The sequence below is a fragment of the Pristiophorus japonicus genome, chromosome 16, assembly GCF_044704955.1.
Source record: "Pristiophorus japonicus isolate sPriJap1 chromosome 16, sPriJap1.hap1, whole genome shotgun sequence".
NCBI lineage: Eukaryota > Metazoa > Chordata > Chondrichthyes > Pristiophoridae > Pristiophorus > Pristiophorus japonicus.
Window position 1 is genome coordinate 97,394,371 of NC_091992.1, and position 16,946 is coordinate 97,411,316.

Here is a 16,946-nt window from a genome sequence, read left to right on the forward strand (position 1 = left end):
GAAAATAACGTCTTTCCTCTTGATTGCTGGCAGCATGCATCTGAACTATCTAATTTTAATCAGAAGGTTCCGACATTAAACATGGCAGCTGAGAAGATCAGCAATGGCTTGCAAGATTCCTAAGACAACAAAATCAGTGGATTCATCAGTTCGACATGAATCATAGAATCATAGAATGGTTACAGCACAGAAAGAAGCCATTTGGGTCTTCAAGCCCATGCTGGCTCTTTGCAAGATCACTTCAGCTAGTTCTACTCCCCAAACCCTTCCCCTGTAGCCTTGACATTTTTTTTGCTTCAGGTACTTATCCAATTCCCTTTTGAAAGCCGCGATTGGATCTGCCGCAACCATCCTCTCAGGCAGTGCATTCCAGATACTAACCACTCACTGCGTAATTTTTTTTTCCTCATGTTGCATTTGCCAATCACCTTTAATCTGTGTCCTCTGGTTCTCGACCTTTCTGCCAATGGGGACAGTTTCTCCCCATCTACTCTGTCTAGATCCCTGCGGGAGAAAACACTCAACCACCCCAGGTATTCATCCAAATTCCACCCCCTCAGCACATTGCTGGTTGGGTACACCTGGCAGTCTATTGACCGAATGTGCATCCATTTTACTTGGTGATCGATTGGATAATGAGCATCCTTTACCTATTATTTTAATATTCCTCAAGTATCTTCAGCAGCTTTAGAGGCACATACAGGACATGATACAAGTTGTTGTAATATAAATTTAAATAGACATCTTTATTACTGATATATTCGGGGGGCTAGTATTGAGAGTATCTATTCCCTGGCAACTTAGGGGAACTTGCATACAAGCTGTCAGGATCTGGTAAAAGTTCTTTGAATTTGCCATTGACATGCCACAATTCCTGAACATCCCAATGATCCTAAAATTTCAACCCAATGAATATTTATACTCATCTTTGCTCCCTCAAGTCCAAGGGCCACAGACTTGAGCATATCTGGTGCATAACTGGTTTAACCACCTATCACAAGATCTGGTTGGACCACATTAAGTGCTATTGGGTCTCACTCTGTTCTGCCAAAGCTATCCATCGCTGCAAGATCATTCTGGAAGCACAGATAAATCCCAGCTTCTTTCCTCTACTACAAACAGTCTCCTTAAACCCCTCTCCCCTAAACCATCACCCTCACTGCCAACACTGTGCGAGGAGCTCATGCACTTGTTTGTCACTGCGATTGAGACCATCCTTTCAACTGCCTCTACTGCTTCGCTCCCTTCCCCTCGCCCACCAAACTAAACCTTCCTTCCCCTACAATTCCTGCTGTTCTAGCCCTAAATCAATCTTTCTCTTTCTCCAGTTTCTCTCCCATCTCCCCTTTTGCATTCCCTAAGTTCATCTCGTATGTAAGATTCACTTCTTGGACACGATTCCATTCCCACCAACTGTTGACCATCCAACTTCCCTTCTTGGCTCCCATGCCAGATGTCATTGTAAATGCTCCACTTCCCTCAGGTACTATCCCCATCCCTTTCAAAACTGCCATTATCACCCTCTCCTCAAAAAAATCCACCCTCAATCCCTAGGATCTCTAATCTCCCTTTCCTCTTCAAAGTCTTTGAACATGTTGCTACCAATCAAATCCATGCCCATATTTCATGGAATTCCCTTTTTGAGTCTCTCCAATCAAGTTTCCGCCCCTAGGACAGCAGCAAAATTCCCCTATCCAGAGTCCTAAGCAACATTTGCTATGATTGTGACCATGGCGCATTATTCCTCCTCAACCTCTCTGCAGCGTTTGACACGGTCGACTATACCATTCTCCTCCAATGCCCCCCTTCATTGTCCAGCTTAGTGGGACTGCCTTTGCTATGTTCCAGTTACAGCCAAAGCATCTTCAGCAAACTCTTCCTACCCTCACACCATTACCTCTAGAGTCCCCGAAGGAGCTATTGTTGGCCCATTTGTCTTCCTCATCTACATGTTACCCCTTAGCAACATCATCTGCAGATATGGCGTCAACTTCCGCATGGACGTTGATGACATCCAACTTTCCCTCTGCACCTCCTCTCAACCCGTCCACTGCCTTTGGGTGGTCAGACTACTTGCCCAACATCCAGTCTTAGATAAGTTGCAATTTCCTCAAGGTAGTCATTGGAACGATCAAAGCCCCCTCTCCATACTGTCTCAAGCAGAAGCAGACTGTCGGAGCCTCGGCATCCTATTCAACACTGAGCTGAGCTTCTGAAGCCATATCCTTCCCATCACAAAGAACGCCTGCTTCCACCTCCATAACAGTGTCCGTCTCCACTCCTAACTCAACCCATCTGTTGCCAAAACCCTCATCTATTCCTTCATCACCTCTAGGGTCGATTATTCCAATCTTCTTCTGGATGGCCTCTCATCCTCCACCCTCTGTAAGCATCAGCTGATCAGTCTGTATCAAGTCCAGCTCACCCATCAAGCTATGCTTGCTGACTGATATTGGCTCCTGCTCCCATGGCTCCAATTTAAAATTTTCATCCATGTGTTCAAATCTAATCATGGCCTCACCCCTCCCTATCTCTGTAATAACTCCCAGAGCTGTTAATTCGCTGGCTTTGACATCTTCAATATCCGCCCCTTCCTTCTACCCATCATAGATGGCCACGTCTTCAACTGTCACACTTCGCACTCTGGAATTCTCCTCTTAATATCATCTTCTTTGACTCAGCACCCTTTTTAGATTTCATTACTGGGAAGCTCCTTGAGATATTTCTTAAGTGAAAGGTACTGTATAAGTTTTCAATCACTCTCTGAATTCCCTTTAACAATTTTACCAGCACAAGCTTCTTCCAATGGAGAGCCAGTCAAATGGGTACATATTTTTCCACTACGTTGCCAGGCATACCCCTCACTTGCAATGTGTTGAAGGGATGGTATTTGGGTTGGCACTTGGTGAGTGATTTTCAGGGAACCAGAAAATCAGCTGATTTTAATGGTAATGGAACTTATTTTTAAATGTTGCTCTGAGAAGTTGGTGGTGGGTCTTCTTGAACCACTGCAGTTTATGTGGTGAAGTTGTTGCTCTTTGTAGGTTTTTTTTTATTGCAACCAAATGGCTTGCTAGGCCACTTCAGAGGTTAGTTAACAGTCAATCACAGTGCTGCAGGACTGGAGTCAATTATAGGCCAGACCAGGTAAGGACAACAAGTTTCTTTCCCTAAAGGATATTAGTGAACAAGTTGGGTTGTTACAACAATCTGACAGTTTCATGGTTACTTTTTACTAATACTAGATTTTCCAGATTTTTTTAAAACAATTTTTTTCAAATTTGTTCCTGGGATGTGGGCATCACTGGCGAGGCCAACATTTATTGCCCATCCCTAATTGCCCTCGAATGTGGTGGTGAGCCACCTTCTTGGACCGCTGCAGTCCATGTGGTGAAGGTACTCCCATTGTGCTTTTAGGGAGGGAGGATTTCGACCCAGCCCGACGACAATGAATGAACAGTGATATATTTCCAAGTCAGGATGGTATGTGACTTGGAGGGGAACGTGGAGATGGTGGTGTTCCCATGCACCTGTTGCCCTTGTCCTTCTAGGTGGCAGAGGTCGCAGGTTGGGAGGTGCTATCAAAAAAGCCTTGGCGTGTTGCTGCAGTGCACCTTGTAAAAGGCACACACTGCAGCCATGGTGGTGCAGGGAGTGAGGGGCCCAAATTGCCCCTTCCCTTAAGGTCTGTTACCGCGGAAATCGGCGGCCATGCTGCGGAGTGCAATGGCCGGCGATTTTTCGTGTAATGGCTGCCATTTTGAAAATTCCGCTCCTGCGGTATCCCGGCGGTGACCCACTCCCCCCACTACCGATCCGTCCTACGTGCATCATCAGAGCGTGCACCACCGATGTTCCCCCCTCATCGCGAAATTCCGCTGAGAAAATCTTGCTGCCACCGCTCGGTGCCACCAGCAGCTTTTTCTGCTCGTGCACTGTGTCTGCAATGCTTCTAAAATGGCAGTGCAGCTGCCATTAAAGTGGAGGACCTACTGCAGCCGTCACAATGATTTTTTTTGTCGACTGACTGTCATGTCGGGCCGACAATTATGCCCCCGGGTTTGGCACCCCCTCTTGGTGCCAGGCCATTGGCCCAGCCCCAACCCTCCCTGGTGGTCCAGTGGACCGAACTTAAAGAATCGCACCGATCTCCCGTTTATGTGAAGGGGAGAGCCGTGGTGACGCGCCAGCGCAATGACTGACAGCGGCGGCCACGCCACTCGCCCCCAACCTTCGCCCCTCTGGTGTGCGAACCTCTGCTCACCGCCGCACATCCGCCCCGCCTACTTCCGGCCCGCTGAAAAAAAAAACCAAAGAGCGGAATTTCACTCAAGAGGCCAGTGCATCAACCGTGCCGGTAAAAACAAACGAAACACGATAGGTGCACCCTGTTTCCAGCGGTTGGCAATTTCGGCCCCTGAGTGTTTAAGGTGGTGGATGGGGTGCCAATCAAGCGGGCTGCTTCGTCCTGGATGGTGTCGAGCTTCATGAGTGTTGTTGGAGCTGCACTCATCCTGGCAAATGGAGAGTATTCCATCACACTCCAGACTTATGCCGTGTAGATAGTGGAAATGCTTTGGGGAGTCAGGTGGTGAGAGACTTGTTGCATAATACCCAGCCTCTGGCCTGCTCTTTTAGCCGCAGTATTTGTGGCTGGTCCAGTCTAGTTTCTAGTCAATGGTGACCAGAATTTGAATTCTCAAATTGCCATAGAGGGATTTGAAATCACATTCTCTGGATTACTGGTCTGGTCTTGCAAGCTGCTACTGTTACAGCATGTCTTGCATCATGAATAAGAATTTTAGCAGAAAATGTCAGTAATAAACAATATTTAGAAGTGCAATCATAACAATCCCTGAGTGCTAGAAGCAGAATTCAGTCAAGACTTTGATATCGCCCTGTTCCTTTATTAAGTTTGCCTTCAATGTAAAGTTTCTAATACTATGTGGACCGTGATATTATCTGTGTCTCCACAACCCTCACTGATTCAGTTTTGTCTACAATTATAGTCGCCGCAGTACAAAAAGGATATTTCGGTATTGAAAGGGTACAGAAGAGGGCGACCAGAAATACTGCAGGGAATTGTGGCAATTATGTAAACTGCATGTTATCACTGGAAAGGAGAAAGTTCAGAGGTTTTATTATTGTTTTTATGGGGGATTCTAAAGAGACAAGATAATGCAAACCATGACTAGCTGTTTCACCTTGTCCAGAACAGCACGACAGAGGACACAGCCTTACTTTGAGGAGGGGATAAATTAAAAACTAATCTGCGGGGACATTGTCCTCGATTTAAACATCACGATCGGGCAATCCAACCCAATTCCTACTCCTTTAAATTTTAACGTGCAGAAATCAGGCCATGAGCAAGGCTCCCACAAAAGGCAGTCGGGGCCCGATGAAGTCATCGGCACCATAACTTACATTTAACAGACAGTGATGGGGCAGCCCGATCTGTGGGATTCCCGACAGTTGAACCGAGACAGGAGCTGCTGGTTCTCCAAGGTAAGCACTCCTTGTGGGCCAGGAGGAGCAGGAGTGCTCCCCCCCCCCCCCACCCCCCAACCCCAGGTCCCTCAAGGGAGCCTTCAGCCTCCCCCAGTCTCCCTCCTCCTCCCCTCCCCCGCAGCCCTCCCGATCGTAGCCAGAAGTTGATGCTCTCTTCCCAGTGCTGAGGACCATCCCCACAGGTCCCTGGCTGCAGCTTCCTGCAGTTAGTGTTCCACCAGCCAAATTGACTGCCCGTCCAGCGGGCGGGAGGCGGCCCTACAACATATTAAGATGGGCAGGTTTTGCGACTGATTTTGGCCATCCTCGCACCCACCCAGCTGCCCGTTAAAAAAGGGGCCATTATCAGTGAGCAAGTGGTAAATCTGTGGAACAGGCTCCCTAGCGAGATGGTGGAGGCAGAAAATGGTGCTTCATTCAAATGCAAATGAGATCGATTTTTCAGAAGGCAATATTTTGGGATACAGTATCTGAGAAATTTGAGACATGGCCTATGGTAAATGTAGCATGCTTGGGAGGAACGGTGACTTTGGCCTATGACTCCCAACGTTTCCTACCACTGGGGGTTTTCCTCACCTCGTGTCTGGGTCTGTTTTAGTCATTGATAGAGATTGATTCCTATGATTGGTCAACAGCTCCATTCTTTTTCCATCTAGCAATCTCTATGTTCCTATTTAACAGCCAGATGACTCAGAGGTTCCCAGTTTTGATTTCTCAAGCACCTTATTTCCTTTTACAGAGTGCTGTCTGCAGGCCTGACAACATTCGCCTAGCTGAGGCAATCAGATTTGACAGGTAGACCTTGGAACTGAACTTACGACCTTCTGGTTGAAAGTCAACCACATCAGCTACCAGGCCACCCAAATCTGAGAGCTCTGTTCTTCATTATCTAAATCCTGGATAAGGAACCAAGCACCCTGTTTACACGAGGACATCAAATTCAATTTGAATCTGCTCAATCCAGTCTCTTGAACATTTACCTCACCTCTGCCCTTTGCACTGGACAATACAAAACAATCTGTGAGGCAATATGCATTATCATATCGGGCAAAAACTGCGGGCCAGTGGCTATTTACATACAAGCCTCATGCAAACCTATTTGCTTCAAAGTCGTTTTTGAATTAGCAGAAGCCAAAGGTTTTCGTCCGATCAGACTTCAGAGGAAATTAATTTGCACTATTTACACTGGTTTTTAATTTAAAACAGCCGCAAAGTCGGAACAAATTGGAACGTGCAGATGTAGTGCAAAGAGCTGATTATTCGTAGGTCTAGGAAGCTTAAGAGGTCCATTGAGTTAATCACTGATGGGGCTAAATGGCTCCACTTCATAATGCCATCTGACATAATTGTGAATTAAAACCTACTTTATTTACATGAAACTAACTGCCATATCCCCTTTCTTGTCCTTTTGCAAATCTACATTGAAATCTATAACATAAGACAATTCTGCTGCTGTCTCTGCTCCCCTTCTAATTCACTTAATCATTTTCCCTTAATTTATATTTGATTACTGTAGTCAGTTTACTGATGCTAATTGGAGACCAGATGGAGTTAATAGGTTGACTCATTTTGGAGATATTACATTGACAAATGCAATGCTTGAGAAGGTAGTTGACAGCGAAGGCACACTGGCATATTCAAGAAATCAGAAATAAGTATTTTAGCACATGGCAGACTTAAAAGAAATTTAAGAAATCGAATGTGTTCATTCTTTGATTGTTTCATGCTTTCGTTCTCTATGTTTGTATCGTTCTCACAGCACAGTGCAGATCAGTGGAGAGTTGGATATTCACTGCCAGATGGTGTAATGTCAGGGGTGCAAAATTACATTATGGTGGTACTCACTAGGTTAAGAGAATGATTATGACGTGTGAAAGCACTTTTATATTTGTACTAGGGCTCCAGGGAGCAGCACTTAAGTGCAAACCTGTGAACTCCGAGTGCTGCTCTCCCTTTTTACTGTACCTGTGTGCTGCCAGTCCCTGTTGGAGCGTCAATAGGAAGAGACCCAGATTTTCCTTGCCTCTAATGCCTTCTCTGGGGACCCATGAAAAGCCATCAGACACATGGAATTCACCTCCTTTGTATTATTGTGTGCTATTGGCGAGTAGAATACTATCAATATAACAGTGCTTAAAATCCACAATAGTTTCTCAATCCAAAACCATAATAGCAGCTGTTAATGAGTTAGTTAAGCAGAGTTCAAAATACAATCCAGCAAATCTTGGGAATAATTCATGGTGATTCTTACTGATTGCCATTGTAAAGCTTGAGCTGAATATGTGCGTAAACGGAAAATGGGTACTTACACTGATAACTTGTGTCTGTCATATTCGACCAAAATATTTGGAGCTCCAATAAATGCTTCTGGCAAGATTAAGTCAATCATAAAGAATGTTGATGGGTCATATTGGCTCAGACATGAGGCAATGTAGTGAGTCTTGAGGAGAACTAAGATGAGGACAGCCATAAGAAACCTCTTCAATGCTTAGTGTTAGGAGAGGTGATTGGATGGTTATGTCATTTATCGAAGGTGAAAGGCATAATTATCCAGGCTCCAATGACCAGGCCAACAAGGGGGAACAAGTATTTGGGACGGAAAGTGATAACATTTAGAGGAAAATGGACAAACAATAATGCAAACCTAAAGATTACTCACGCCCATATTAGCAGACGAATACTTGACACATTCAGCTGTTCTCTATTTCAACACGGGCATGAATTCATATGAGCATACAAAAAGAAGGGTGATAAAAACCGTTGGGCGGGCCACATTGTTCGCATGCCTGACACAAGACTCACAGAGCAAGTGCTCTACTCGGAGCTCCTACACAGCAAGCGAGCCCCAGGTGGGCAGAGGAAACATTTCAAGGACACCCTTAAAGCCTCCTTGATCGGGTGCAACATCCCCACCAACACCTGGGAGTCCCTGGCAAAAGACCGCCCTTGGTGGAGGAAGAGCTTCCGGGAGGGCACTGAGCACCTCGAGTCTCGTCGCCGAGAGCATGCAGAAAACAAGCACAGGCAGCGGAAAGCCCGTGCGGCAAACCAATCCCACCTCCCCCCCTTTCCCTCAACGACTATCTGTCCCACCTGTGACAGAGACTGTAATTCCCGTATTGGACTGTTCAGTCAACTAAGAACTCACTTTTAGAGTGGAAGCAAGTCTTCCTCGATTTCAAGGGACTGCCTATGATGATGATTCAAATGGTGAAACCTTGGATATCATTGACTGACCATCTAATCTTGAGAGGCAAAAAAAGGACAATAAATCCTGTGGCAATTAGGAAAAACTGGGAAATTCCACTACGACTCCCTAAGGCAGTCCATAACTCATCATAACCCCAGTTAATTAACAATTTATCCTCTAAGTGGTATTGTCTTCTTCTCTGATCGACTTGTCAAGTTCCCTTTTTAAAGGGCTGTAGCGAATCTCGACCAACCCCACACTCCTGTTTTCTGTTCTAGAAGGCAGTAAATCTTTGTGAAAATAATACTTCCTGGCATCTCACCTAGCTCTTTGTTTACAGGCTTCATGTGCACGCCAGCTGCTTATACCATCCCTGTCCATCTCACGTAACCTAGCTGAGTCCAATTGCTTCATCATTATAAAGCCTTCAATCATATCTGCTGTAAGCCTGTGTTTCTCCAAAGTAAACAGCTGCAACATTTGGAGCGCATCCTCTTAACTAAACCCTAAAGTTAGGTTTCATTTTGGTCACCTTCCTCTGCATGTTCTCTGCAAGATCAGAGTCTCTGGTATTAGTGGTAATATATTGAGTTGGATTCAGGACTGGCTGGCAGGATGCGGGCAAAAAGTAGTTATAGATGGATTCATATCTGTTTGGAGACCGGTCACCCAGTGGTGTCCCACAGGGATCAGTGTTGGGGCCATTGCTTTTTACTATTTTTATTAATGATCTGGATTTAGGGGTTGGAAGCACAATTTACAAATTTGCAGATGATACCAAGATTCGTGCGAGTCTTAAAACTGTAAAAGATGCTCGTCTGCCTCAGGCAGATCTTAATGTGTTAGGAGATTGGGCTTAGGACTAGAAAAATATGTATAACTTAGATAAGTGCAGTGTAATGCTTGTGGGTGGGGGAAATGCTCAACATTCATACACCCTTCAAGGAAAGGCATTGAAGATGGTGGAGATAGAAAGTGATTTGGGCATTCTCGTGCATACATCCTTAAAGGTACACGCGCAAATAGGGTTTTGAAGTGTATCCACAGGACAATTGAGTATAAGATGAGGTGTACTGTTTTGTCATTGTACAAGACCTTAGTCAAGCCACACTTGGAATACTGTGTCCAGATTTGGTCTCCCCACATGGTGGGTGATAGTGAGGCTCTGGGAAGGGTGCATAAGAGGGCCACTAGACTAATTCCAAGTCTAAAGCATCTTATCAAGATAAACTAAAAGAATTGGGACTCTATACCTTAGAGCAGCGTAGACTGTGGGGCAGATCTGATTGAGGTTTATAAGATAATGAAGGGAATAGATGGTGTTCCAGGTGACAGTTTATTTTAATTAAATAGATTCGGCAGGACCAGGGGGCACAAATTTAAGTTGTATAGGGCTAGATCTGGGTTAGACATCAGGAGGTGGTTCTTTTCCCAGAGAACATTATATTTCTGGAACAAGTTGCCCTTTCATGTGGTGGATGCAGATTCATTGAATTCCTTCAATCGAAAGCTGGAGTTGTTTCTGGCTGGTGCAGAGATCACCTCTTGCAGAAGGTAGGCACTGCAGGGAATCCAGGGCCAGAGTGATCTCCTAGAATAGTTTTGATCGACTAGATGGGTCATAGAAATATAGAAAATACATACAGGAGAAGGCCATTTGGCCCTCCGAGCCTGCACCACCATTCAATATGATCATGGCTGATCATGCAACTTCAATACCCCATTCCTGCTTTCTCTCCATACCCTTTGATCCCTTTAGCCATAAGGGCCACATCTAACTCCCTTTTGAATATATCTAACGAACTGGCCTCAACAACTTTCTGTGGTAGAGAATTCCACAGGTTCACAATTCCCTGAGTGAAGAAGTTTCTCCTCATCTCGGTCCTAAATGGCTTACCCCTTACCCTTAGACTGTGACCCCTGGTTGTGGACTTCCCCAACATCGGGAACATTCTTCCTGCATCTAACCTGTCCAATCCCATCAGAATTTTATATATTTCTGTGAGATTCTCTCTCATTCTTCTAAACTCCAGTGAATATAAGCTGAGTTGATCAAATCTTTCTTCATATGTCAGTCCTGCCATCCCGGGAATCAGTCTGGTGAACCTTCGCTGCACTCCCTCAATAGCAAGAATGTCCTTCCTCAGATTAGGAGACCAAATCTGTACACAATATTCAAGGTGTGGCCTCACCAAGTCCCTGCACAACTGCAGTAAGACCTATCTGCTCCTATACTTAAATCCTCTTGCTATGAAGGCCAACATGCCATTTGCCTTCTTCACCGCCTGTTGTATCTGCATGCCAACTTTCAATGACTGATGTACCATGACACCCAGGTCTCGTTGCAGCTCCCCTTTTCCTAATCTGTCACCTTTCAGATAATATTCTGCCTTCCTGTTTTTGCCACCAAAGTGAATAACCTTTATCTACATTATATTGCATCTGCCATGCATTTGCCCACTCACCTAACCTGTCCAAGTCACCCTGCAGCCTCTTAGCATCCTCCTCACAGCTCACACTGCCACCCAGCTTAGTGTCATCTGCAAACTTGGAGATATTACATTCAATTCCTTCATCTAAATCATTAATGTATATTGTAAATAACTGGGGTCTCAGCATTGAACTTTGCGGTACCCCACTAGTCACTGCCTGCCATTCTGAAAAGGACCCATTTATTCCTACTCTTTGCTTCCTGTCAGCCAATCAGTTCTCTATCCTCGTCAATACATTACCCCCAATACCATGTGCTTTAATTTTGCACACTAATCTCTTGTGTGGGACCTTGTCAAAAGCCTTTTGAAAGTCCAAATACACCACATCCACTGGTTCTCCCTTGTCCACTCTACTAGTTACATCATCAAAAAGTTCCAGAAGATTTGTCAAGCATGATTTCCCTTTCATAAATCCATGTTGACTTGGACCGATATTTTCACTGCTTTCCAAATGCGCTGCTATTAAATCTTTAATAATTGATTCCAACATTTTCCCCACTACCGATGTCAGGCTAACCAGGCTATAATTCCCTGTTTTCTCTCTCCCTCCTTTTTTAAAAAGTGGGGTTACATTAGTTACCCTCCAATCGATAGGAACAAATCCAGAATCTATAGAATGTTGGAAAATGACCACCATTGCATCCACTATTTCTAGGGACGCTTCTTTAAGTGCTCTGTGATGCAGACTATCAGGCCCTGGGGATTTACATAGAAACATAGAAAATAGGTGCAGGAGTAGGCCATTCGGCCCTTCAAGCCTGCACCACCATTCAATATGATCATGGCTGATCATTCCCTCAGTACCCCTTTCCTGCTTTCTCTCCATATCCCTTGATCCCTTTAGCCGTAAGGGCCATATCTAACTCCCTCTTGAATATATCCAATGAATTGGCATCAACAACTCTCTGCGGAAGGGAATTCCACAGGTTAACAACTCTCTGAGTGAAGAAGTTTCTCTGCATCTCAGTCCTAAATGGCCTACCCCTTATCCTAAGACTGTGTCCCCTGGTTCTGGACTTTCCCAACATCGAGAACATTCTACCTGCATCTAACCTGTCCCGTCCCATCAGAATCTTGTATGTTTCTATGAGATCCCCTCTCATCCTTCTAAACTCCAATGTATAAAGGCCCAGTCGATCCAATCTCTCCTCATATGTCAGTCCAGCCATCCCGGGAATCAGTCTGGTGAACCTTCGCTGCACTCCCTCAATAGCAAGAATGCCCTTCCTCAGATTAGGAGACCAAAACTGAACACAATATTCCAGGTGAGGCCTCACCAAGGCCCTGTACAACTGCAGTAAGACCTCCCTGCTCCTATACTCAAATCCCTTAGCTATGAAGGCCAACATACCATTTGCCTTCTTCACCGCCTGCTGTACCTGTATGCCAACTTTCAATGACTGATGAACCATGACACCCAGGTCTCGTTGCACCTCCCCTTTTCCTAATCTGCTGCCTTTCAGATAATATTCTGCCTTCGCGTTTTTGTCCCCAAAGTGGATAACCTCACATTTATCCACATTATACTGCATCTGCCATGCATTTGCCCACTCACCTAACCTGTCCAAATCCCCATCACAGCTCACACTGCCATCCAGTTTAGTGTCATCTGCAAACTTGGAGATAACGCACTCAACTCCTTCATCTAAATCATTGATGTATATTGTAAATTTCTCCCGACTCTCTGCTTCCTGTCTGCCAACCAGTTCTCTATCCATATCAGTATATTACCCCCAATACCATGTGCTTTGATTTTGCACACCAATCTCTTGTGTTGGACCTTGTCAAAAGCCTTTTGAAAGTCCAAATACACCACTTCCACTGGTTCTCCCTTGTCCACTCTACTAGTTACATCCTCAAAAAATTCCAGAAGATTTGTCAAGCATGATTTCCCCTTCATAAATCCATGCTGACTTGGACCGATCCTGTCACTACTTTCCAAATGCGCTGTTATTTCATCCTTAATAATTGATTCCAACATTTTCCCCACTACTGATGTGAGGCTAACCGGTCTATAATTACCTGCTTTCTCTCTCCCTCCCTTTTTAAAAAGTGGTATTACATTAGCTACCCTCCAGTGCATAGGAACTGATCCAACGTCGATAGACTGTTGGAAAATAATCACCAATGCATCCACTATTTCTCGGGCCACTTCCTTAAGTACTCTGGGATGCAGACTATCAGGCCCCAGGAATTTATCGGCCTTCAATCCCATCAATTTCTCTAACACAATTTCCCGCCTAATAAGGATATTCTTCAGTTCCTCCTTCTCTCTAGACCCTCGGTCCCCTAGTACTTCCAGAAGGTTATTTGTGTCTTCCTTTCTGAAGACAGAACCAAAGTATTTGTTCAATTGGTCTGCCATTTCTTTGTTCCCCATTATAAATTCACCTGAATCCGACTGCAAGGGATCTACGTTTGTCTTCACTAATCCTTTTCTCTTCACATATCTATAGAAGCTTTTGCAATCATGTTCTCAGCAAGCTTCTTCTCGTACTCTATTTTCCCCCTCTTAAATAAACCCTTTGTCCTCCTCTAAATTTCTCCCAGTCCCCAGGTTTGCTGCTTTTTCTGGCCAATTTATATGCCTCTTCCTTGGATTTAACACTTTCCTTAATTTCCCTTGTTAGCCATGGTTGAGCCACCTTCCCCATTTTATTTTTACTCCAGACAGGTATGTACAATTGCTGAAGTTCATCCATGTGATCTTTAAATGTTTTCATTGCCTATCCACCATCAACCTTTTAAATATCATTTGTCAGTCTATCCTAGCCAATTCACATCTCAAACCATCGAAGTTACCTTTCCTTAAGTTCAAGACCCTAGTTTCTGAATTAACTGTGTCACTCTCCATCTTAATAAAGAATTCTACCATGTTATGGTCACTCTTTCCCAAGGGGTCAAGCACAACAAGATTGCTAATTAGCCTTTTCTCATTATACATCACCCAGTCTAGGATGGCCAGCTCCCTAGTTGGTTCCTCGACATATTAGTCCAGAAAACCATCCCTAATACACTCCGGGAAATTCTCCTCTACCACATTTCTACCAGTTTGGTTAGCCCAATCAATATGTAGATTAAAGTCACCCATGATAACTGCTGTACCTTTATTGCATGCATCCCTAATTACTTGTTTGATGCTGTCCCCAACTTTACTACTAATGTTTGGTGGTCTGTACACAACTCCCACTAGCATTTTCTGCCCTTTGGTATTCCGTAGCTCCACCCATACCAATTCCACATCATCCAAGTTAATGTCCTTTCTTACTATTGCATTAATTTCCTCTTTAACCAGCAATGCCACCCCACCTTCTTTTCCTTTCTGTCTATCCTTCCTAAATGTTGAATACCCCTGGATGTTGAGTTCCAGCATTGGTCACCCTGGAGCCATGTCTCCGTGATGCCAATTACATCATACCCATTAACTGCTATCTGCGCAGTTAATTCGTCCATCTTATTCCGAATACTCCTCGCATTGAGGCATAGAGCCTCCAGGCTTGTCTTTCTAACACACTTTGCCCCTTTAGAATTTTGCTGTAATGTGGCCCTTTTTGCTTTTTGCCTTAGGCTTCTCTGCCCTCCACTTTTACTTTTCTTCTTTCTATCTTTTGCTTCTGCCCCCATTCTACTTCCCTCTGTCTCCCTGCATAGGTTCCCATCCCCTTACCATATTAATTTAACTCCTCCCCAACAGCATTAGCAAACACTCCCCCTCGGACATTGATTCCAGTCCTGCCCAGGTGCAGACCGTCCGGTTTGTACTGGTCCCACCTCCCCCAGAACCGGTTCCAATGTCCCAGGAATTTGAATCCCTCCCCTCTGTACCACTCCTCCATCCATGTATTCATCTGAGCTCTCCTGTGATTCTTACTCTGACTAGCACGTGGCACTGGTGGCAACCCTGAGATTACTACTTTTGAGGTCCTACTTTTTAATTTAGCTCCTAGCTCCCTAAATTCGTCTTGTAGGACCTCATCCCGTTTTTTACCTATAACGTTGGTACCTATATGCACCACGACAACTGGCTGTTCACCCTCCCTTTTCAGAATGCCATGCACCCGCTCTGAGACATCCTTGACCCTTGCATCAGGGAGGCAACATACCATCCTGGAGTCTCGGAAGCGGCCGCAGAAACATCTATCTATTCCGCTTACAATTGAATCCCCTATCACTCTAGTTCTCTCACTCTTTTTCCTGCCCGACTGTGCAGCAGAGCCACCCACAGTGCCATGAACTTGGCTGCTGCTGCCCTCCCCTGATGAGTCAATCCCCCCAACAGTACCCAAAGCGGTGTATCTGTTTTGCAGGGGGATGACCGCAGGGGATCCCTGCACTACCTTCCTTGCACTGCTCTTCCTGTTGGTTACCTATCCTCTATCTGGCTGTTTATCCTTTACCTGCGGTAAGACCAACTCACTAAAAGTGCTATTTACGTCATTCTCAGCCTTTAATCCCATCAATTTTTCTAACACAATTTCCTGACTAATAAGGATTTTCTTCAGTTCCTCCTTCTCGCTAGACCCTTGGTCCCCTAGTATTTCGGAAGGTTTTTTGTGTCTTACTTGGTGAAGACAGAACCAAAGTATTGGTCTGCCATTTCTTTGTACCCCATTATAAATTCACCTGATTCTGACTGCAGAGAGGAAGGTCCCAGATTTTTTCCCCCAAATTGGCCTGGGTTTTTAATCTGTTTTTTTTTGCCTCTCCCAAGAGATCACATTGTTTTGGGTGGGATGGAGAGTGTATATGTTGTGATACACAAGGTATCGCAATTGTGTGGGACAGGCTCGGTGGACCAGATGGTCTTTACCTGTCTGTCATTTATTCGTAATTTGTCATTCTTAATTCTCCATGTTGTGTTCATAGTCTATTTGTTTGTTACCGGACACTAGATAGGCATTAGGACCCTGCGGGAGCTATTCACACGCTGTTGCAAACATGCTGGTTCATGCTGGTTTTGGGGCACCATTTTGGGAGCTGCTATAAAGGACACAGGTAAGTTACTTTATTCCTGTTTCAGTTAGCCTGTTTATTTATGTACACAACACTCCACAATCTTGATACCATTCACCATGTGTGTGGACTAAAGCTGTACACAATAGTCCAAGTGCAGACATACTAGAGCTTTATTAAATCTAATTACTTTCTTTTATACTCTGGTCCTGCAATACAATAATTCATTTATTTTAAATGGCTTAATGACTCTGCTTTAAAAAAAGCAGAGAAATGAGTGTTAAACAAACATGTTAAGGGCTCATCGGTTAATAGCATCAACCATGGTGTAGAAATTGTGGGCGAATGCCTCCGACCTGAAAAAAATCTACGAATTTACCTGATGGTCTGGGAGTCATTTTAAATTACTTATTTAAAATTAATTAAAATGCCATTTAATTAAATATTTTAAACAAAGATTTTATTTTTTGAAAACGGGGCTAAAAGTAATCTTACCTTATTGGACAGGGTTTTAATGTATAAATGAGTGATAACATTTTATTTTTCTATTTTTAAAACTCTTCCGCTGGTAAAAACAAGCCTTATGCCTGCTCTTACCAGGCATAGGAATTTCAAGGGCAGTCGCTGGGCAGAAGAGGATTCTTGACAATTTGCCATTTCTGGGTTTCAGCGCATGCGCAGTGCATGCCTAAACTTGGTACTTGTGGGACCCCTACGGGTACGTGCGCACCTTGTACACATCCATAGGGGCCGCAAATTAAGCCCAATAACTTACAGGCGAAAGAAACATGTGCATCTGGGGC